At 48.9% G+C, this 22,235-nt stretch overlaps 1 protein-coding gene across 8 annotated transcripts in view; it reads right to left on the bottom strand.

Annotated features, from left to right (window-relative positions):
* Positions 1-22,235, bottom strand: part of MICAL2 (microtubule associated monooxygenase, calponin and LIM domain containing 2) — a 229,449-nt gene that overhangs the window by 203,740 nt on the left and 3,474 nt on the right. Inside the window, exon 1 of one of the 8 annotated variants that reach the window (XM_058305717.2) lies at positions 20,046-20,218. The exons of the other annotated variants lie outside the window; for them this stretch is intronic. The gene's annotated coding sequence lies outside the window, so the exon portion shown is untranslated. Of the gene's footprint in view, positions 1-20,045; positions 20,219-22,235 lie in introns of those variants that run through there. 8 annotated transcript variants of the gene reach the window in all.

Raw genomic sequence — 22,235 nt, forward strand, 5'->3', positions numbered from 1 at the left:
AGCAGGGTGGCCCTGGGCAAGTTGCATAATCTCTGTAAACCTCAGTCTCCTATCTGAAAATGGGGGGAATGTGAGTTCGTATTTCATAGGGCCGTTCTGAAGATTAAATGAGTTCATGCTGAGAAAGACTTAGCCCGGTGTGTAGATCAGAGGGAGTGCTTGGGTTGCCATCAGTTTTCGTGTCTGCATTAGAGGGATGGTTTAGAGCACAGTCCCTGGGGCCCTCTGCTCAGGTTCAATTCTAGCTCTCCTACTAACTAGCTATGTGACCTTGGCCAAACCGCTTAACCTCTCCATGCCCCAGTTTCCTGGTATGTAAAATGGGGATAATAATGATATCTGCTCTCTTAGGGTTGTGAAGATTAAATGAGTTGTGCCAGGAAAGCTCCGAATTGTGTCTAGCGCAAGGTAAGCACTCAATAAAGGTGAGTCAATGCCATTCTCAATGATTAATATTGCTAGTATCCTTCTCCCTTTCTCCTGTTAACAGATTCTACATTTGTCTCCCACTCCCCTATCAAAAAGTTGAGCGTGGAACTCAAACTAGGTTCATCAGAGTATCTTTCCTCTTTGGGCACATTCATTGGCACAAAGGGTGTGTGCATGCTCCCAGTGGGACCAAGTTCTAGTCTGAAAATCCTAGGGAAGAACTGGTCTGCCGCGTGGCTGGAGGGCTGCATGGGCTCAGCCGGGAGCTGCCCGCAGCCATGGCCCACAGCGCAGGGAGGCTGGTCCAGGACCCTGGAGGCCCCCCACTCCCTTCCTGGGGCTGGATCCTTCAGCACCTTCTTTGATTCTTTGAGCTTCCCCAGATCCATCCAACGTATCCATTTTTACTTAGGCTTGTTCAAGTTGGGTTTGAAACCAAGAGTCCCGACTAACAACGGCCCTCAACAAATGGCTGCTTCATCATCACTAAATCCCACCCAGGAAGAAAAGCCAGCTGGCCCCCTCAGTGAAACCCAGGCGGCCAGGGAAAATCAAACACGTGCGGCGAGGTGCCTCGGCGAAGCTAAGTGAGAGGAGGCCCCTCAAGCCCCTGGACCCAGGCCCTCCCTGGTAGAGGAAGAAGCTGAAACCAAAACGTGAGCAGGGCAGTCCTGCGGGTCCCTGGCAGAGAAACCAGCATCAGAGCCGGCCCCTCTGCCATGTGCACTAGGAAAGGGGCAGAAGGGAAACGAGGAGACTGGAGCTGATGGTCACTGACTTCAAAGTGGCGCAGGAAGAAACTAGGACACTACTTACAACATTTTTTTTTTTTGAGGAAGAAATAGGGGAGAGCAGGGGAAGGAAAGAAAAAAGAAAAGAAACAACCTTGTTTGGGCACACAACTGTGCTAAGCATAGCTGGTCAGATCCTCTCACCCGGTGATCTAATCTAAACTTCGACCAAACCACGGGAGCTGGACGATCGTCCAATCCATTTTCCAGCTGGGGACTGAGGCTCAGAGTTTCAGTAACTCCCTCACCAAGGTCACAACACTAGGCTGTGGTTACTCCACTTGGTAAGGCCGGGCCGCTGTGCTGCCTCCTCCACGCAGCCTGAATTCTAACCAGGCCTCCTGCACTGACACCTGGGCTCAGGCTCCCAGAGGGCGATGGCAGCGTTCAGCTGGGCCGGCACCTACGACTCAGTCCTCAGCGCTGTCCACCCCACCCCGACCCCTCGGAGAGGAGGGCCCGCCAGAGGGCACGGGTGGGAGAATCAGCATCTTTGGATCCCTGAGCACATTCCTGGCAAGTTTCTTTTTCTGGCTTAGTTTCCTCATGCGTAAAAACAGGGCTCCCTTTTTTTTTTTCTTTTCATTTTCATCTCAAAGAGTTCCAGAGTGGTTTTAATAAGATGACATTTACCAGTAGGATTTAACCAGGGTACATGCCTGTTTTAGATTTTGTGTTTGGGGATTTTCCCCCAAAAATATCACTCAGTGACCTATCCCAAGGGACTCTGACTCAGTGGTTGACTGCAATACCTAACACTGTGCCAAACAACATTATCTTCATTGTGTCTCATTTTCTTGCTACCTCCCAGGCCACCAAAAATGGTCTATGCCTGTAGCTCCAGGACTTCTAATAACACTCTCCTAATTTCCTCAGGGAAAAGAAGCTCCATTTTCAGATGTGTTCTTAAGGAGTTTTAGAGAAATAGGAAAAAAGAAAGGGAAGGAAGGAAGGAAAGAAAGAAGGAAGGAAGGAGGGAGGGAGGAAGGAAGGAAGGAAGGAACCAACTCTGGCCTGGTAATAAAAACATGGATGGCCTCCAGGCCTCCCGGCCTCCCAGCCCTCCTGCAGTATTAGCCACAGAGCAGACACATAAACGGACGCACACAGCTGCCTTCTTCCGCAGGTTCCGACGCCAAGGTCTGCACAAGCCTAACCTCCATGAGCAGTGAGCAAGGACGATCCCGACACAACACCAGCAGGTGCAAAATAAAGCTCTGCCACAGAAGGAAGCAGTAGCGTCCAACGTTTGCTGGATAATTAAACCATTATCTCGAACGAGATGAAAATCTTCCTGACCACAATAATGTCAAGAAGAGCAGCCCTCGGAAGGGCACAGGCTGTTCCCGCAGGTGTGGGGATTTTGATGAGCCGTCCAAGGCCACACTGCCACCCATTGCTTCACAGCCTGCCAAGCTAGGGCTCTTCTCTGTTTACCAGCAGCCAGGGTCAGGCAAGGATTATCCACACAGGTACTTCCCTTACTTTTCTTTTTATTCGTAGAGCTTTATTCTCTGCTGTTTAAAATCTAAAATAAAAGAGAACTGGCTGAGTTTCCCTCACGGCATGATTTGGTTTCAGTGCCCCTGGCCATGCAGATGTAGATGGCCCAGCACTGTCTGGAGTTGGAGAGGTATACAGTAGGCTGGCAGGGCTCTTTGTGCAAATTGGAACAGCTAGAAATCTGAAAGGGGATGGGATGCTCAAGGATGCCCATTTCCTAACCCTTTCCCCACTTGGTTCCCCATAAACAGCCTGGAAAGATGGTTCAAATAACGTTGACTGAGTTCCCTGGCTGGGAGTATGAAGACTACAACCAGGCACGGGGAACTGGGACCCAGATTTGGGACGCAGAGGTGGTGGAAGGCGGAGAACTACCTCAAAGCCAGCCAGCACCTGGGCTCGATGTCCAGCCTCACTGCTTGAAAGTCATGAGACCTTGGGTAAGTCACGTGGGCTTTGAGGCTCATTTCCTCTCTTTGCAAGATAATGTCTGCCTTAAAAAGCTAGGGTGAGCACTAAGTAAAATACATGCCCAAGAATACTAAGAGCTGCCATATGTGAGCCGCTTACTATGAGCCAGGAACTGGATGCGAAGTGCTTTGCATAGTTTATTCCACCCAACCCTTACAACTTCCCTAGGAAGTGGGTACCATATCCTCAATTTCAGATGAGGAAACTGAGACTCAGAGAAATTAAAGCACCTACCCAAAGTTGCACAGCCCTAAGAAACAGTGCTAGAACATAAACCCAGGCCAGGCTAACTCTGAAGTCCTAGTCTCTGCTCTCCCGCCTGGTGCATTTCGGGTGTGCAGTACACACTACACATCTTCCCTTCAAGATGCAGAGATGGTGAAGGAAAACCTCAGGAAATGAGGAGGTGCTGAAACAGGGGCTGCTGCTCTCCACCTAGGAGGGGTATGGAGAAGAAGAGTCCAGGCTGAGAGAGTTTAGAAAGGCTTTCTGAAATGTGCAGGGCCGCAGCTAGGCCTTAGAGAGCAGGACTGGAGAAAGGCAAAAGAGGAAAAAGGAAAGCCTACAGACAGGAAGAACCAAAGCCAAGACCTGGGAGCAAGCATGACAGAGAACTGCAGAGACTGGCCAGCCCTGAGGAAGGCAGAAGGGGAGACTGGCCTTAGAGAGGGGAGGGCAGCCTGAGCCTTTACCTGGGGACAATTCTACCTGGGGATTTTTTCACCCACACCCCAGGGATGCACCTGCATCTGCTCCTGTGATCACACAATAATCAGTAGAGGTATCAAGAAGCACGAATAAGGAGAAGTGGTTAGGGCATCCGCCTATCACATGGGAGGTCTGTGGTTCAAACCCTGGGCCTCCTTGACCTGTGTGGAGCTGGCCCATGTGCAGTGCTGATGCACACAAGGAGTGCCCTGCCACGCAGGGGTGTCCCCCGCGTAAGGAAGCCCCACGCACAAGGAGTGCAACCCATAAGGAGAGCTGCCCAGCATGAAAGAAAGTGCAACCTGCCCAGGAATGGCACCGCGCACATGGAGAGCTGACACAACAAGATGACGCAACAAAAAGAAACACATATTCCCGGTGCTGCTGATAAGGATAGGAGTGGTCACAGAAGAACACACAGCGAATGGACAGAGAGAGCAGACAACCGGGGGAAAGGGAAAGAAATAAATAAAAAATTAAAAAATCTTAAAAAAAAAAAAAAAAGCACAAATATAAAGCACAATGACCCCTTCCTTTCCACAGCAGACTCAAAACCCGACTCTGAGCATGTGGTCTTTTGCCAGCTCCCAGCTAGCACAGTGCACTGCTGCACTGACCTGCCAGGTCCAAACTCTAGCCCAAGTCACAGGATGCAAAGAATCTGAAATGCTGCCACAGGCAAAGAAGTATCACTTCCCAGCCACCGAAAAGGTTTCCAGGAGGGAGAAGCAGGCAAAACCCAGGGACAAGAGCTCCTGTGGCAGGGACCCCATCTTACTGGACTTTACATTCCTCACACCTGCTGGGACACCATAGGTACTCCTTCAACAAGCCCAAGATTCTTCTGCTCGAGGATGAGCAGCTCTGGAGTTGGAGAAGTCTGATTAAAGTCTGCCCTTGAGCCTGAGGGTAGTCCCTGGTGAGCTGGAAGGACCATGTGCCTGTCGGTCCCCTAGGGAGGAAGTGCTCCTCCACCCAGAAGCCTCTGCCCCTCTCCTGGGCAAAGCCCCGATTCCTCCCGCCACCCCCCCCTCCTGCAGGTTCCCACAGGGCACAGGTGTGCTCAGACTCTTCCTCTTGCCTGAAGCTGCAGTGCCCTCTGCTCCCCACGAAGCCCAGAACCCTGGCCCCAGAAGAGGGAAAAAGGGAGTGGAGGTTGTTGAAGCAACTCTGATCGTTGGCTCAGGTCAAACGCATCACCAAGAGCTCAGTTATGAAGGCACAGGTCCTGGAGGAGGCAGGAAGACAAAAGCAGAACTGGATAAAGGTCTGTTGCTCACATGGCCTCCTCCCAAGCGTCTTCAGAAAGAGTGCTAAAGGGGAAATAACGAGGAGGTTTGAGGGGACGTTCAACCTGAGCGTCCAAGCCAAAAATCCCAGGCACAAGTCTCCAGGGATTTTAAAACAAAACAAAACACTGGTTGCTACCTATTTCCAGGTCTTAAGCACTCCCAGCCAAGTGAAGAGGAGCGCTACACCCGCATCTACATTGCACAACAAAAAAATGTGATAAAGGAGATTTTAAAGGATGCGACATTTTTTTTACTGACCTCAGAGGCCAAGGAGACTTTGCAGCATAATAAGAACTCCTTCTGAGAGTTATTTCTTGCTATGTGCCAGGCACTGTTCTAAGTGTTTGCATGTCTCGTCTCCTTTAATTCTTATAACAACCCTGTGAAGTGGGCTCACAGACAAGCATACTGAGGCACAGAACAACTGACTACTATCTTGGCATTACATGGCTGGTAAGTGGTGGAGCTGGGATTTGAACCCAATCAGCTTTGCTCCTCCCAGGGCCAGGAAAGGACAGGTAGCTGCCTCCTGGGCTGAATCAAACAAGACAGGTCCAAACAAGCTCCCGTATGTGGCTGAAAGGCTCTGATAAGGCCTGCAGGCCGCACTACTGAGGGAAGGTGCTGACTCACTCACAGCCTCTCCCACCCAGAGACAGCTCCTGACTCCTGCCTAGGCCACTCCTCTGCTACCAAGCCTCTGGTCTCTCTCAGAAGCAGGCCACACCTCTGCACTCCCCAAGGCTCCTTAGAGGCACCTACCACTAATGGAGGATGATTTAAGGAACTATATGTCAATGTCTACATTCACACATTCTTATTTTTAAAAGGTAGTTGAGCGTTGAGGGGGGGAGTTCAGACCCTGGCTCTGCCACTTACAGGCTGTGCAACCTTGGGGATGTCTTAGCCTCTCGGATTCTCAGTTTCCTCATCTGGAAGGGGTTAACAATGCTTATTTCAGAAAGTTTTTGCAAAGAGGAAAGGAGATAATGTGTCAAGTGAAGCACCTGGCTTAAATAATGAACACTTATGAAGGATTTTCACGGGAAAATCATTTTCTTCATGATAATATTCGGTGGAAATAACAGTACTTTTAACTACTATTCATCTCGTACGCATTTGCCACCAAGCTAAATCCATCCATGTGTTACCCCATTTCATCCTCACAAGCATCATGACTGTCTTCATTTGACTTAGCTTCAGGACAACAAGAAAGGACGAGCGCAACACTTTCGTTTTACTTACATACGCACATATATGTTGAGACGGATGGTCAAGCAAGCTAATATTTATTGGGCATTTACTATATGCCAGGTACTGTTCTAAGTATTCTATATATAGCAACCCATTTCCTCTTCTCAAGAACAAGCCAATAATGTGGATACTATTTTATTCCCATTTTACAGATGAGAAGCCTGAGGCACAGAGAGGTTAAGTAACTTGCCCAAGGCCACTTAGTCAGTATTAAACCCAGAGCCCAACTTCCTAAACTCTATGCTGTACTGAAATAATGAAAGAAAAGTCACAGAGGTGATATTTAAGCGACCCCCAAGACCCCAGTTCTTAGAACCTCAGTGCATTGCTTGTCAACTCTCCCAACTCTGGCTCTACCACGACTCCCCTTCTGCTAGCATCAACCACGGATGGATCCTGACCAGGTCTTGCTGCTCTCACTCCCCATCTTTGCCCCACTCTACCTGGGCAGGAAGTCAATCTAGTAGATTAGACTCTGCTCAGCTCCTCCTGGGAACTCAGCCTCAGTCCCCCGACATCTCATCCTCCACAAGGCCACTAGGGAGCTCTTCCTATAACAGCACTCCTCTGCTCAACATTGAAAGGCTCCCTGCTACTGGAACTGAAGCTCCCGATAGGGTAGAGGGGAGCCACTGTGGACTCAGCTTCCCTGCAGGGTCTGGCCTTGCCTCCCTCCCTATGGCCCAAGACATTTCACTTGCTGGCTGGCAAGTCCCAGAAACAGGGTAAGTCAGTGAGACCTTCCCTAACCACCCTGCCATTTAAAATGACAGTCCTTGCCCCAACTTCTCCCCTCCACCCCCACCCAGCACACCCTCCTTCCCTGCTTCAGTTTTCTCCATACCAGCTCTCATCATCTGGCCTCCCATACATTTAAATTACTTGTTCATTGTCTCTATTAGAATATAAATTCCATGTGGCAAAGGATTTTACTCTGGGTTCTCTTTCCCCTGCTGCAACCCAAGCACCCAGAACAGTGTCTGGCACAGAGTAAGAGCGCATAAATACCTACATGTGCAGACACAGCAGAGCAATGGTGGGGAATGGCTAGCATGCTGCTGGCCTCCCTGCTTCTCCCAAGGACATTTCTGGAGGACAGGCAAAAGCTGGAGGAGCCTAGATGTAAACGTCTGGAGGCCAAACCCTGTCTTGCCCCTCCTCTCTTGGATTTACAAGAGTTCCCTATGAGGCTCCCGCCCTCATCCTCCCATGCCTGCCTTGCACACATCCAAATACACGCTCTCTCGCAATCTTCCTCCCGTCCTCTTTTCTCCCTCTCACACTGAATTCCCTTTGCATCTGTCCTAAACCCACCCTTCCAGCCTCATCTCTGCTCACCTTCAAACTGGGCCCTTTACCATGCCCCTAAACTTGCCACCCCCAGCCTTGATGCCCTCTAGAGATGCTCTCTTCTTTCTCCCACTTAGCCAACTGCACTCCACCTACCCTTCAAGCTCCTACTCAAATGCCTCCTCCTCCAGGAAGCCATTCAGGTCCTTTCTAGCCCACTGAAAACATTCTCCCATCCACTGCTGTCTCTGTCATAAAGAATTTAGTCATGAACTACTTTGTGATTTACCTTCTACGTCTGGGTTGAACTGATAGCAAAAAAAAATCTTCTATTAATGTAATTTTTTACACACGTAGTCTTGTTTTCTCAAGTATACTATAAATGCTTTGCGGAGAGAAGCTACGCCTTAACCATCTTGTCATCTCCATAGCACAGAGCCTAGGTATATAGTAGGCGCCTAATAAATGTTTCTCAACTACCCAAGGTAAACAAGTCACAATTCCCAATCAGGTCACTTCCTCAATTATGGGTCCCTGGACTGGCCTCTCCCAAGGCCCAGAATTTTATCCTCAGGACCCGCTCTGACCTTGGTTATCTACAAATCTAGTTACGGGCTTGTGTGTTTAAAAGGTGTTAGATCCATTCTAATCTCTCTCCACTGTGCTGGGCAGACAGGGCGTGACTAGAAAAGAGAGAGTTTGTGAAGAACCATAGGTCTGGAAAAGGAAAGTACATACTTCCTCCTGCAAACCCAGAGATTTCCAGGTCTTCCATTTCCTCAGATGCTGGAGCTCACCGGGGCGAGGCACATGGTATAAGTTTTGGGGGAGGGGCGCATGGTATATGTTTTAGGTGATTCCCACCAGAAAAGCGACACTTACGGGCTCAGGAGCACCACACTGAGCACCAACTTCAAGTACCCTGAGATGACAGCAAGTGGTAGTGAACTCATAAGGGACGTCTAGGCCTTGGTGCGATGAGTCAGGAAGCAGGCGGAAGCCCTGTTTATTGCAGACCCTAGTGTGCTGGACCTGAGCCAGACTCTCAGTGAGGAGCCGCCGGTTGGAGCCACCCTGCAAGGTGAGTAGGCCGTGACTGGCCTGAGTCACACCCGGGAGCTGAGGTCCCTGTGGACCAGGCGGGCCATGCCAGGAGGTGTGGCCAAGGCAGGATTCCCAATCTATCATTTTTTATTCTGAATTGGTAATACATTTACCAGGTTCAAAAACCAAAAGCTCAGAAGTACACAGAAAGGATCTCCCTCCGTCTCCTCACCCCACCTGCCCAGGTTGTCCCCACTCTGAAATAGGTAGCTACTGTTATTAGTTGCTCGTATTTGGCTCCTGACAATTTTTATACATATACAAGCAAATATATATTCTTTTCTGTACATAAATGGTAGCAGACTATATGCATTTTCCTTCATCCAGCTTTTCTCAGTTAATAATTATGCCATATTTTAGGGAAATGGACTTGGAATGAGGCAGGGAGATAGAGTATCTCTTCATAACAAAAAATGATGTATGTCTGTGTGAAAAGCCCATGAAACAAAAAGAGGGAAAAATTCTGGAGAACACATGGGTGAAGAGAGAACTGAAGTATGAAGGTGAATTCACCATGGAAATCAATAGGTCCCATTGCTAATACAGATCCCAGATGAGCTCTGGGGTGAGGGGAGGTGGTGGGGGGTGAAGGGGTGAGGAGAGAAGAACCACCTGACAGTGCTGGAAGCCCCACCAGCTAAAAGCTCCATACCTGAGGAGCTGACAGGCCTCACTGATGGTATCAGTCAAAGTTCTCTAGAGAAGCAGAACTGTCAGGCGAAGGTCCATAAGTTTATAAAATTGTCTCACACAACCGAGTTCCCTTCAGCAGGCAGTTCCGCAGCATGTAGCTGTCTGTTTGAAGTAAAGATGGGAATTCTTTCTCTGACTGCTGAGATCACTTCCTTTTAAGGCCTTCCAATGATTAGAGGAGATCAGATGAGACTGCCTCATGGCTGAAGGCATTCTCCTCAGTTGAATGTAGATGTAATCAGCCACTGATGACTTAAATCCCTGAAATGTCCTCGCAGTACAATTAGGCTGGTGCTTGCTTGACCAAACAACTGGGCACCACTACCTGGCCAAGGTGATATATGAGCCTAACCATCACAGTCCACCCCTTGTCAATTGGCAGCCATACACATCACCTTAAACCATACTTAATCTTTAAATAAAAACTATGACAGACATATTTTTTCACTCAATAATACCCAACCGTCCTGTGTACAATGAGAAATGCACTAAATCCCTCCAGAATAGGGTGCAAGTCCTTGAATAATCTACACTCTTAAACTTGACATCCTTAAATACTATGACATGAAACTAATATAGCTTATGTCATCTGATAAGGGGATCCGATAGGGAAGAATCGAATTTATCATTACCTTCTTCCATTACCCATTCCATGTTCCCTTTGCCCTCAGCAAGCACTTCAGGTGGCCCTGGTTCTTTGCCTGGGGTGACCAAACCTGCATTCCTGAAGTTTCTGGACCACCATTAGGTCTGCCTGGGTTGGATTGTTGCACTTCTGGTTTATTGCTCCCAGCAACTTTTAGCAAATTAAAACACTAAGAAAGGAAGCATCCATAGGTACTGAGACTAACCTAGTTTCCAGGACAATGATGAAATGGGTTAGTGACCAGGAGGACTCAGGAACCCTGGAGGAAAAGAACAATCATTTCCTCTGAAATTTGGGAGAGATCTAGAAGGGGAAGTTGGGCAGGGTGAGATGAGTGCCTCAGACTCTAAGTAAACAGACTTCAAGTGTCTGGGAGAACAGAAAGGCTCTAAGACATGAGATGAGGCAATCAAATGCTCAGACTCTCTGAAACACAATTCCAACTTGGCAGTGGAGGAGGAAGGGGGAGAAAAGATAAGGACGGAGGAGGACGAAGGGGCACCTGAGGGAAGAGGGAGAGGACAGGAGGAGGGGGGAGAAATGGAGGGGAGGATGGAGAACAGGTGGGAGGGGGGAAGAGGGAAGGAGGGGGAATGGAGAAAGAGAGGAGCAGGGGGACATGGGGGAGAAAGGAACAGAAAGAGGATGGTGGAAGCAATAGGAGGGGAAGGAGGAGAGCTGGAGGGAGGATGGGGAGCATAGGGGAGGAGGAAGAGGAATAGGGGGGCAGAAGGAGAGGAGAGGGGAAGGAGGATGGAGAACCTGAGGAAGGCAGGAGAGGATGGGGGAGAAGATGAGGAGAAGAGCCAGGGGAGCGGAAGGAGGGAGGACATGGGGGCGGAAGGAACAGGAGGATGGAAAAGGAGCCTTTAGAAAGCAAGCAGCACACCATAATGGTTGGGAGCTTGGACTTCAAAGCCAAGCTGTCTAGGTTCAAATTCCCCTGTGGCTGTGAGATCTTGGGCAAGTTTATTATCCCTCTGCGTCTCAATTTCCTCATGGGCAAATGAGGATACTAACAATCTCTACCTCATAGGCTTGTTATAAGAATTACATGAGGTAATGTTTATATGGCCCTTCCCCTAGCACTTGGCCCATCACAGCTGCTCTCTAAGTGTCATAGAAGATAAGCCATGTGGTTGCATAGGGAACCCTCTGACAGAGTCCGTTGCTTCAAAGTCCGTGAACCGTGACTGGAAGAAGGGTGCGAACCAAGGCAGATCCTGCCCCAGTGATGCAGGGCCAGTCCCAGACGGCCGGATGGGAAGTGGAGGCTGCACATACACCCAGAGGGCAGGAGGTGGTGGGGGTGGGGTGTCGTACTGAGCTAAGAGGTCCAGAGGCATGAAGGAGCCACAGGAAATTGGCCCTCGGCTCCCACTCTGTTCAAGAAAGGAACTAAGGCTGAGAGGAGAAAGAGAGCTGAGATGGGGAGGAGCCTGGTTTTTAACAACAACAAAAGGTATTTAAATACTTTCAAGGAAATTACTCTCAGAACACTGGGAAAATGTGCAGATGAGATCACTGAGCTGCCAGCTGCACTTTTTGTGGGGCAGCCTGGGAACCCCTGAAAATAATCTTAGAGACCCTGGGAACTGAGAACAAGTGATGTCAAGATGAGTTCCTTTCTTTCTTTGATGAGATATCTGATCACTAAATGGAGAACAGCAATAGATGTGGCATATCTATATCCAAGAAGGCATTCTGCCATAGATCAGGGAAGCAAAAGGGTAGAGATGTAGGCATGGGAAAGTGTGAACACCCATTTCCAAAGCAAGCCAATTAAAGAGCTGATGTCACCTAAGGGGAGGTCTCTAGCAGTGAGCCACAGGGCTCTCTCCTGATAAGCATGCTGCCAGCAACTTGGGTGATGTTATGTAAGGCATACTTAAATAAGATCCTGAAAGGGCTCAATAGAATAGTCAGGCTGAATTTAATAAGTTGATATTTAACAGGAATGATGTTTCTGAATCAGACAGGAACTAAACAGGAGACTCCACATTTAAATGCTAAAGCCCAGTCACACAAGTTTAAGAGAGAAGCAGCTTAGCAACAGCAATGATAAAAAACAGACCTGGTCAGCAGTAATGTCCATGGTGTGATGTGTGGCTGCCAGAAAAGCTGATTCAGCCTTGGGCTGCATTAATAAGAATATGATGTCCTGAACTAGGGAGACGATAGCTACCTTCTGTTGTGATCTCACCATACTATGAATATGGTATATGGCTCTGGGCACTGCACTCAGTATATGCTTTTTGTTGTTGTTGTTTTTAATTTGTTTTTTATTTTATTTCTCTCTCCCTCCCCACCCCTCTCCAACTGTCTGCTTTCTCTGTCCATTCGATGTGTGTTCTTCTGTGTCTACTTGTATTCTTGTCAGCAGCACCAGGAACCTGTGTCTCTTTTTGTTGCGTCATCTTGCTGCATCAGTTCTCCATGTGTGCGGTGCCACCCTGTGCAGGCTGCACTTTTTTCATACGGGGCGGCTCTCCTTATGGGGCACACACCTTGCGCGTGGGGCTCCTCTACATGGGGGACATCCCTGCTTGGCACGGCACTCCTTGTGCCCATCAGCTGTGTGTGGGCCACTGTGTGTGGGCCAGCTCATCACATGGGTTAGGAGGCCTTGGGTTTGAACCTTGGATGTCCCATGTGGTAGGCGGATGTGCTATCTGTTGAGCCAAATACGCTTCCCTCAGTATATGGCTTTTAAAATTAAAAGGGAGATTGTTTAGGAAAAAAAGGCAGGGAAGGTAAAAAGGCTTGAACCCACATCACGGGTTGTTAATAGGGGATAAGACTCAGAAGAGAACAAAAGGGCTGTCTTTAAATACCATCGTTCATTGATTAGAAAACGCATACTTTTTCCAATTATAAAATATCTGAAAAACAGAATGTACCTTATAATCTCCAACATCTAACGATCACTCTGGGCCAGGAGGCAGATGTCATTGCCTGCCTGTGTAGAAATTTGGCTGCTAGTGGCCTAGTGGTGTATCTAGACTCTTCAGGAGCTGAAACAGTTAAGCAGCACTTGAGGAAGGAATATGAGTCCTAGTTGTTGACTAAAACCCTTCCATTTGGCACCTTCTGGTAAAATCAAGGAAACAAAATGATCAAAACTTACAGAATGGCATCTGGAAAATTTCCCAAGATAACGGAGATTAAAAAAAAGACATCACCTGTGTCTTTCAATCTGTCATGTAATGACAGATTATAATGTGTCAAAAAAATGAAAACAAAAACAAAAAACATGGTATTGATAACTCTGAATCAAAAAGTGATTCAGAAGAGTTGGATTCTGAAAGTAAAGATGTTTGAGAAATGCCTTAACCAATTTATTTTCCTTTTTATGTACATGCAAGTATGATACGGGATAAAAACCTATGTCTAAGATCTGAAAGAGTTCAGTAAATATGAAAGTTTTAAGTGATAAACCAAGTGTCACCATTTAACTGGCAGCATTATTTCTTTCTTGAAGGTACTTAAAATAATGGTGCATCTTATAATCGATGGTATCATAGTTTTGATTTAAAAACAAAAACAATTATCTGAACAGCTGCCTGGTGGAGGAGAGATTAGACTTGTTCTCTGTGGAATCAAGAAGGAAGAACTGAGACCAAATGCCAGGAGCTATAAGGAGCCATCAGGGGAAAGCAGACGTGGCTCAACTGATAGAGCGTCTGTCTACCATATGGAGGGTCCAGGGTTCAATTCCCAGGGCCTCCTGACCTGTGTGGTGAGCTGGCCCATGTGCAATGTTGCCGCGTGCAAGGAGTGCCATGCCATGCAGGGGTGCCCCTGTGCAGGGGTGCCCACGTGCAAGGTGTGTGCCCTGCAAGGAGACCTGTCCTCCGTGAAAAAAGTGCAGCCCGCCCAGGAGTGGTGCCACATACACCAAGAGCTGACACAGCAAGATGATGCAATAAAAAAGAGATGCATTTTCCCAGTGCTGCCTGATAATGCAAGCGGACACAGAACACAGTGAATGGACACAGAGCAGACAACGAGGTGGGAGGGGAGGGAAATAAATAAAATAAATCTTTAAAAAAAAAAAAAAGGAGCCATCAGGAAAGTGACAGGAGGAGTGTCCAAAGATGGAATGGGGCACCGCCCCTCTGCACACCCAGGCTGGACGGCCACAGGGGACAAAGCAAGCTGCCTGTGTGCTGAATGCAAGGCTCTTCCAGCCCCAGAGTTCCATGGCCTTACTGAGAAGGCTTCTTACCACGATGGGCAAGGCCTCCCATCTCTGCTCAGGGCACAGGGCCTCTGGGTGGACCAATCTCTTCAAAAGCCATGTCTGAAGGGAAGGGGCTGCTTTGGGAATGGAACTGAACTGTCTGCCCCCATCTGGGCTCTGGGCCAACTCAGGAGTGGGACAGAGGGGCAGAGGCCACCTGGGTGCCTGCTCTGGGGCCAGGCACCATGACAGGTATCTTGTGCACATCACCGTCTCATCCCCGCCACCATGCCAATTTCACAGAAGAGAAACCTTAGCCACAGAGTAAGTAAGTGGCTTGCACAAGATTTCACAGCGCTTCTAAAAACCCATGGTTTGTCTGTGACAGATAGAGGGAGCCAACCGGAAGACTCAGTTGGCTTAATGAATGATCAATCAATTGAACGATCAGCCAATAGACCAACTTAGTCACACTAGGAGCGCTAGGGCTAGGAGGAATGAAATAAGAAAGCAAGTCATTTCAGTGCTTCCCCACACCCACCAAGAGCTCCCGCTGAACTCATGCCATTTGCTGCATGCAGGAGCAGTTTTATTATATCACATATAGGAAGGGGGTCTCTGAGACATACACAGCAGAGAACAGGTGCCAGGAGTCCTGCTCAAATGTCAGAATTGTAGGTCACTATGCTCCCACCTGCCAGGTTATCACTGGGCAGCAGAAGGAAGCTGAGCTCAGCCTGTACCCCTCCCCACAGCCGGGGTGCCCAGCGTCGACCACCCCCACCTCTTACAGAGGCTTAGCACCATCAAGTCCACCAGCCCTGCCCAGCCCAGCCCCACGGGTCCTGAGCTTGCCCTCTACTGGGGCATCAGAAATCCAGGAAGGGACCCGCCTGAAGGGGCTTTCAGGTGCCTGGTGGTCCCCAGAAGGGGGAAATCAGCATCATTTCAAAGGACAGAGCCTCCCAAGCCCACGGGACGACCGCAACACTCCATCAACAATTCTTACACAGCTCTTCCTTGGAGGGGGGCCCTGCCCGTGGTCTTTCTTGCCCCGTTCAGCTATGCTGCCTCCCCCACAGGAGCCCAGGCCCTGATCTCTGGCTCCCCACCCCGAGGGGCTCACCCCCTCAACTGACCTTGAAGGAGGGGAACAGCCCGCACAAACTGACTGTGCACTGCTCTGCAGCCAGGCACTGATGAGGGGACAGGGTACTGTCTTCCACTGAGCAGAGCCCGCACAGCCCAGGGCAGGCTCAGCCGGCGGCACCAGCAGATGGCGACCAGCGCCCCGGGCACTAAGACTCTCACTGAGGAGTTCCAAAATGGTACCTTCCTCACAGTGAAAGAAAAGGCTGCCCACGCTGATCCCCCTCACACAGAAGACCAGAGGGCAAAAGCCAGGAGCTAAGAGCTAAGGCCCTCCTTGGGCCCCACCTTAACTGCCCCAATCCACCCCATTGGCATCTCAGGGCTTGGAGGGCAGGGCAGGCCTCCCAGCACCCCACCCCAGCAGCCCCACACCCCATCCTGCCTGCCCAGGGGTCGGCTCTGGCCACCCCTCTCCAGCGGCTTCCCCTTGCCTGCTCCATTCCTCCCCACCCCACCTTACTCCACCTGCTCCACTCCTCTGAGCCAGCCTGATCTCAGCTTTGGCTTCCTCGGCTCTCCTAGCCTGGGTTTCCACCATGTGGCACCCCAAATGTGCCCTCACTTTTCCACATCTCTCTCCCCTATTGCCTTGGTTCATCTCTGCCTATGAAAATCCTGTCTTCCAAGGCCCATTTCAACCTCGGAGAACCACCTCCCCAGGAAGTCCTCCCAGTTCCCCCACAACGTGTGACTCTCCAAAGCACATTCCAGCTCCTGCCTCGGAGCGTGGGCATCAGTGGGCTTGTCTAGTGCACCTGCCTCCAGTGTGAGCTGCACACTGTACTCCGGTCTGTGCCTCCCAGAGCCCCGGGCATGGCACACTGGGACCAGCATGGCCGTACGGTCCAAGGGCCTCCCCACAGCACCCTGTTTACAGTCCTTTCTGGATTCCCTCCTCCACCTATGCCCAGCTGACTCATCGCACACCCCATTCTCTCAAGGTTCAGCTCTCAGCAGACAGCTAATCAGCAATAAACTAATCTCTATTGACATGTTGTTCTTCGCAATTAAATTCTATATTTTTAACAAAGGTCCTCTAGAGACAAGGACTGAAAACCAAGGGGGGAATTTTAAGCTCCAAAGCTCTGGGGGAAGTGTTTTTGATAAGGAAAGATCTCATCAGTGCTATAAGTATACACATCCTAAGTTTTAAAAATGCCAAGAGCTGTTAGAAAGGGGGGTTGAAAAAAATTTTTTTTTAATTTTTTAAAATTAAAAAAGAGGGAAACGGACTTTGGCCCAGTAGTTAGGGCGTCCGTCTACCATATGGGAGGTCCGCGGTTCAAACCCCGGGCCTCCTTGACCCGTGTGGAGCTGGCCATGCGCAGTGCTGATGCGCGCAAGGAGTGCCGTGCCACGCAAGGGTGTCCCCCGCGTGAGAGCCCCACACGCAAGGAGTGCGCCCCGTAAGGAGAGCCGCCCAGCGTGAAAAGAAAGAGCAGCCTGCCCAGGAATGGCGCCGCCCACACTTCCCGTGCCGCTGACGACAACAGAAGCGGACAAAGAAACAAGACGCAGCAAATAGACACCAAGAACAGACAACCGGGGGGGGGGGGGGGGAAATTAAATAAAAAAATAATAAATCTTTAAAAAAAAAAAAGAAAGGGGGGTTGAGGAGCAGCATGTGTGAGGCTCTACTCCTCAAACAGGATCAGGGCTGGACAGGTGGATGGAGGAGAGTTGCCCCTGACCCAACTGTGTGATGCTAAGCAAGGGGCCGCACCTCTCCGTCCTCTGCCCAGTACCAAGAAGCCCCTGTACCTCAGTTTCCCCACAGGTAAAACAAGGTGGCAGGCTGAGAATTAGATAATCTCAGAGCGCCCTTCCAACCCTGACACCCCAAGACTCTATGACTCACAGTCTCTGCCTCTTCTTCCTGGGAGGTCAGTATCATTTGGAACCACCCCAGTTCCACTCCCTCCTGACCTCTAGCCCCACCTGGGTCCAAAGGGAATGGTAATGCTAAAGGTCTCCCAGCCAATCAGCAAGCGGCATGTGAGAGTGCCACCAAGGTGGAAAGGAAGGGGCAGAGGGGGGGAAGGTGTTGGTTTCTATGGGTACAGAAAAGCTACGCTCATTCACGCCATCTGTCTTAACCCACCCGGAAAAAGGCTGTCAGCTGGTTGTCTTCGTTTCCCTGGCATACCTTTTTAAGAGATTGCAACTGCCGGCTAAATTTAAGTGTTGCTCTAAAATCAGGACATATAAGGACTCTCAGCCTGGATCTGAAAGGTTTCAAAGTGGGCAGAGAGCAAGAGCAATGAAGAATTAAACTTGGAGGCAATCTAAGCTGTATTGTGTAGCCATGCCAGTTAAAGAGGGTTAAAAATAGCCTCTCTCTTCTCTAATGCTGAAGATAAAGATGAGGTTTCAGCAATAAACAGACATCTGCTAGGAGCGTCTGAAGAGATACATCATAAACAGCTCAGAGAGCAGCCATAAACAGCCTTCTTTAAGCTGCAAGAGAATCCTGCTCACTGTCTGTTCACCACGGGGCGGGGGGGAGGGGGGTTGGAAGAGGGGGAAGATAGCTGGGGGAGGCAGAGCCCAGGGGAACAGGGGGAGAAAGTTTGGTGGGGAACAGAGAAGGAGGTGGTATTGAGTGGCTGGGAGGTTGAAAGATGGGCTCACCACAAGCAGGAAGAGGTGGGGAGAGAGCTCAGATTGGAAGAAAATGAAGAACTGGCTGCTGCTTCAGGAAAATAAAAGCTCAGAATCCACCCAGAGGATTTCCTGGAACCCAACCAGAGGATGCATTGCATGCCAACTGTCATTCATTCTGAAAACAGGTCACTCCTTAAAACTGGCATTTTTTGAGTGCCTACCTATGCAAGATGCTTCACAAATATTCTACTTTATTCTATGCCATCAATCCCTTGGGATAGATATTACTAGCTCCTTTTTATTAAACTAGAATATTGAGATTCAGTGGGATTAACCGACTTGCCCAAGGTCATGTGGCTGTTAAATCATGGAACTAGGATTCAAACCTAGGTCTGCAGGCATGTCTTCTCTACTATATCACCTGCCCTTGAGGCTTCATCTCAGTACCCAGGCTCGCTGCCCCCACAAATCTAACATAAGGGGTTCCCAAAAGACAGAGGGGACAAAGTAGAGTAGAGGAAGAAATAGTTAGATCTGACCCAAATAACCGCCAAGCCTGGGCAGCCCCATGGATCCTGTAACCTCATATCCTGGTGGCTCCCCAGCAGGTCCAAAGAGGAGCAAAGCAGAGAAAAGGCACAAGGATATGCCTACAATATCTCTGGAGACGGCTGGGAGCCTAATCATGAAGCTCTCCTACCATGCACTCAGAGAATTCTCAATTCCTGGAATGGAATCCCCAAGACCCCAACCACAGGAGCCCATGTGTCATTCCATAAGAAAAGAGACCAAATGAATCCTCTCCCCAAAGGTCTGGAAAGATTCTACCTGAACCATCTGCTTATTCCTCTCTTCTGTTTTCCCTTTCATTGGGCTACCAGCGTCCCTTCCATGCAGAGAGTTTCTACTTTTAACACCTTTGTATCAAGTTGTACAAAAGCCTAGCTGACGTGACAAGTGGTGCAATCAGGCCCGGACTTTACAGCAGCCACCTGGGCCCTCCATTATGGTCCTCCGGGGATGCCCAGTTGTCCAACAGTGGGACCCGTCACTCTGCCGGGCCCCAGACAGACCCTGAGCCCACTGTGCTCAGGGAGCAGATCTATTTAAACAGTCATGAAGTCCAAGTCTCTCTTTCCCAAATGACTTGTTTCCAGGCTCTTCTTCATCCTCTTCCATACCACCTAATCCTGGTTCCCAGCACATGCTAAAACCTGAGATCCTGAAAATCTTTACTAGATAAGATCAGTACTCCAATAAGTGGCCAAGAGTAAGGAAGTAGTTTCTGCATCTCAAAGCTTGAAGATCTTAAACATATTGACACAACAGTGTCAAGGCCAGAACCGAGTATTTCTAGACTCCCCCTCCCATCTCTGGCTTATGCTGGGCTTCTGGACTGGGGAGTCAGGACTCAGGTCTACAAATGTCCCACAAACCTGCTATTGCACGAGCTCAGGGACCAGGGCCCACCATCCAACTCCTTGCTGTCAGCAGAAAAGGGATCTTCACTGAACATCTCCCATTACCCAAAGAGCGAAAAAAATCTGAGCCCCAAACCAACAGGAAACACAGTCCCATTTTCTTGGAACTGCCCTTACCTCTGGGTTCCCCCAAAAGAAATCTGACCACATCTTGGAAGGAATGCAGGTGCTGCAAGGTATCTGGCCAGCCATGGGGAGGAGGAGACTTGAGGCAAGGGGAGGAGGCAGGGAAATTACCCTGACCCTCAGGGGAGAGAGATACTAGTCTAAATAAAGAACACAATAAATTAAAAGTCCTTCCCTAAAAACAACCAGAGCTATCCACAGACACATGCCCTTGCCGGGGACCACTAAGACAAAACAGCTTTTCCTGTGATGAACTGTAGTAATATTTAGATGCAGAGACAGGCGGAGAGCAAATACATTTAAGAAATTATTCCATACCTGGTAATTACAAAAGACTTTCATTTGGGACACAAGGATGGACACTTCACCAACAGCTACCAGAGAAGAGGAAAGCATCTGAAATTCAGACTCGGTGGTTACAAAATCCAGCAAAGGAGGTTTGTTTGTGACTGACGACAAACCTCCCCTATCACTCCTACCAGCTCTGAATTTCTGAGTCCCAGTGATCAGTGCTTTAGGGAGGAGGAGCTTTATCAGCACGGCCCAGCCATGCTTTCTACCTCTAGAATAGGGTGAAAACAGAACAGGGCGAAGGGAGCGTTCCACAAAGGCAGGTAAGTGGGGTTTTCCTCTGCGAGACACTTGCCCAGAGGGCAAAACCAACAACTGGAGTCTGGAAATTTCGTCCCTGCCTGTCTTAACACACTGTGCCATTTTTGTTTTCCTCTAATATCAGTCTCTACCTCCCCTTATTTAAAAAAATCAAATCAAGGGCCTAACATTAGAAAGGTTTCATTTTGGAGATACCAAAATGAAATCTTCAGAAACGAACGGGAGGCGGTAGAATGGGAAAGAGAGTAGAACTACATGGGTTTTATATCTTACTCCTCCCAAACTCCAGCTGTCTTTCTGTCTTTTCTAACCTTTAGCAGGTCTGGGCTACATTCTTTAAAATAATGATCCACCAAATATCAAAATCCCGATTGCTCGGTGGCCTTAGTCACATGTAGAACTGTACCAAACACAGATAATTTTGTCTACCCACTCCAAATCAGGTGAAGGAAGTGCTCCTTTTTATTTTAGGGAGAAAAAAATATTTGGATTTTCCATTACAAATGTTAAATATCTTCTACAAACTTTCGGAAAAGTACTGAAAAATAAAAGATAAAAGGATGGGGAAAAATACAACTCTAGCACTGCCACCTAGAGAGAAACTTAAAATTTTGTATTTCTTCCTAGTAGAAAAGGCTATGTTTTTAAAAGAAATCCTTTTGAGGGTCTGTTTTGTTTGCCGGGGGCTCTTTACTAGGTGAGTAAAAAGACATCTATCAAAGGGCCCAACACCCTTAAAGAGATTTGACGAAGTCTTAAGGGCATCGTTAAGAAAAGCAAGCATATCTTTTCTTCCCCTCCAGAAGCTCTGGTCTCCTTTATTAGGATGTCTCAATGTGCCAGTGGTGATACTATCTCTTCAGAACAAATGCAGACAAAACCCATAAAATGCTAATTTTCTGTGGTGACCCATCCCAGTTGCAGATGAATAATGATTTGTGAAAGACTCCACAACTCAACCAGGGGAAGGCAGTTAGAGACGGCTCTGAATCTCGGCAGGCACAGGGGAAGAAGCGCTGCCTGGCAAGAGACGGAAGACTCTAGAAGGTGTACCAAGTTCTCCACAGAGGCCAGACGCCAAGTGTCTGGGTCATAATGTGGCAATATCTGTGGCTGAATAAGTCAGAATTCAAAGTGTGGGCAAAAATGACCTCAGTCCCCGTCAGCCCCACGTGTGATGTGGGGAGGCCAGTTGCTGATCAGAGCATAAAAGCAGCTGTCTGGGATCCCCACCACAAACCAGAGTGGTGGGGGTGAGCACAGCGAATAGTTCTCCTATTATTTCAGGATGTTTACAAACTGACACTTGCTGAGAAAACTTCCACACGTGAGCAAGTCATCCTTTTTTCTAACCTCTTTTTTTTTTTTTTTAAGATTTATTTTTCCCCCTTCCCCTCTCTCCCTCCCCTTGCCCTGCTTTTTTTTTTTTGCTGTCTGTGTCCATTCGCTGTGTGATCTTCTGTATCTATTTCTTTTTGTCTTCTCTTTCTTACTTTTTCTCCTCTGGGTTCACTGGGATTTGATCCTGGGGACCTCTGATGTGGAGAGAGGTTCCCTGTCAGCTGTGCCACTTCAGTTCCTGGTTTCTACTGTGCTTCACCTTGACTCTCCCCTTCATTTCTGTTTGCTGCATCATCATTTTGTTGCGTTCACAGTACACAGGCACTGGCTCACCACACAGGCACTTGGCTTTCCATGCGGGCACTGGCTCACTGTGCAGGCATGCTTTATCTTCTTCTTTTTCACCAGGAGGCCCCAGGGATCAAACCCGGGCCCTCCCACATGGTAGGCAGAAGCCCTATCATTTGAGCCACATCTGTTTCCCCTAACCTCTTTTCTAAACACACAGGAGGAGTCCCACATACCCACAATAGGGTTCATTCATTCAGAACACAT

This window comes from Dasypus novemcinctus, chromosome 10 (assembly GCF_030445035.2).
Source record: "Dasypus novemcinctus isolate mDasNov1 chromosome 10, mDasNov1.1.hap2, whole genome shotgun sequence".
In the NCBI taxonomy this organism is placed as follows: Eukaryota; Metazoa; Chordata; class Mammalia; order Cingulata; family Dasypodidae; genus Dasypus; species Dasypus novemcinctus.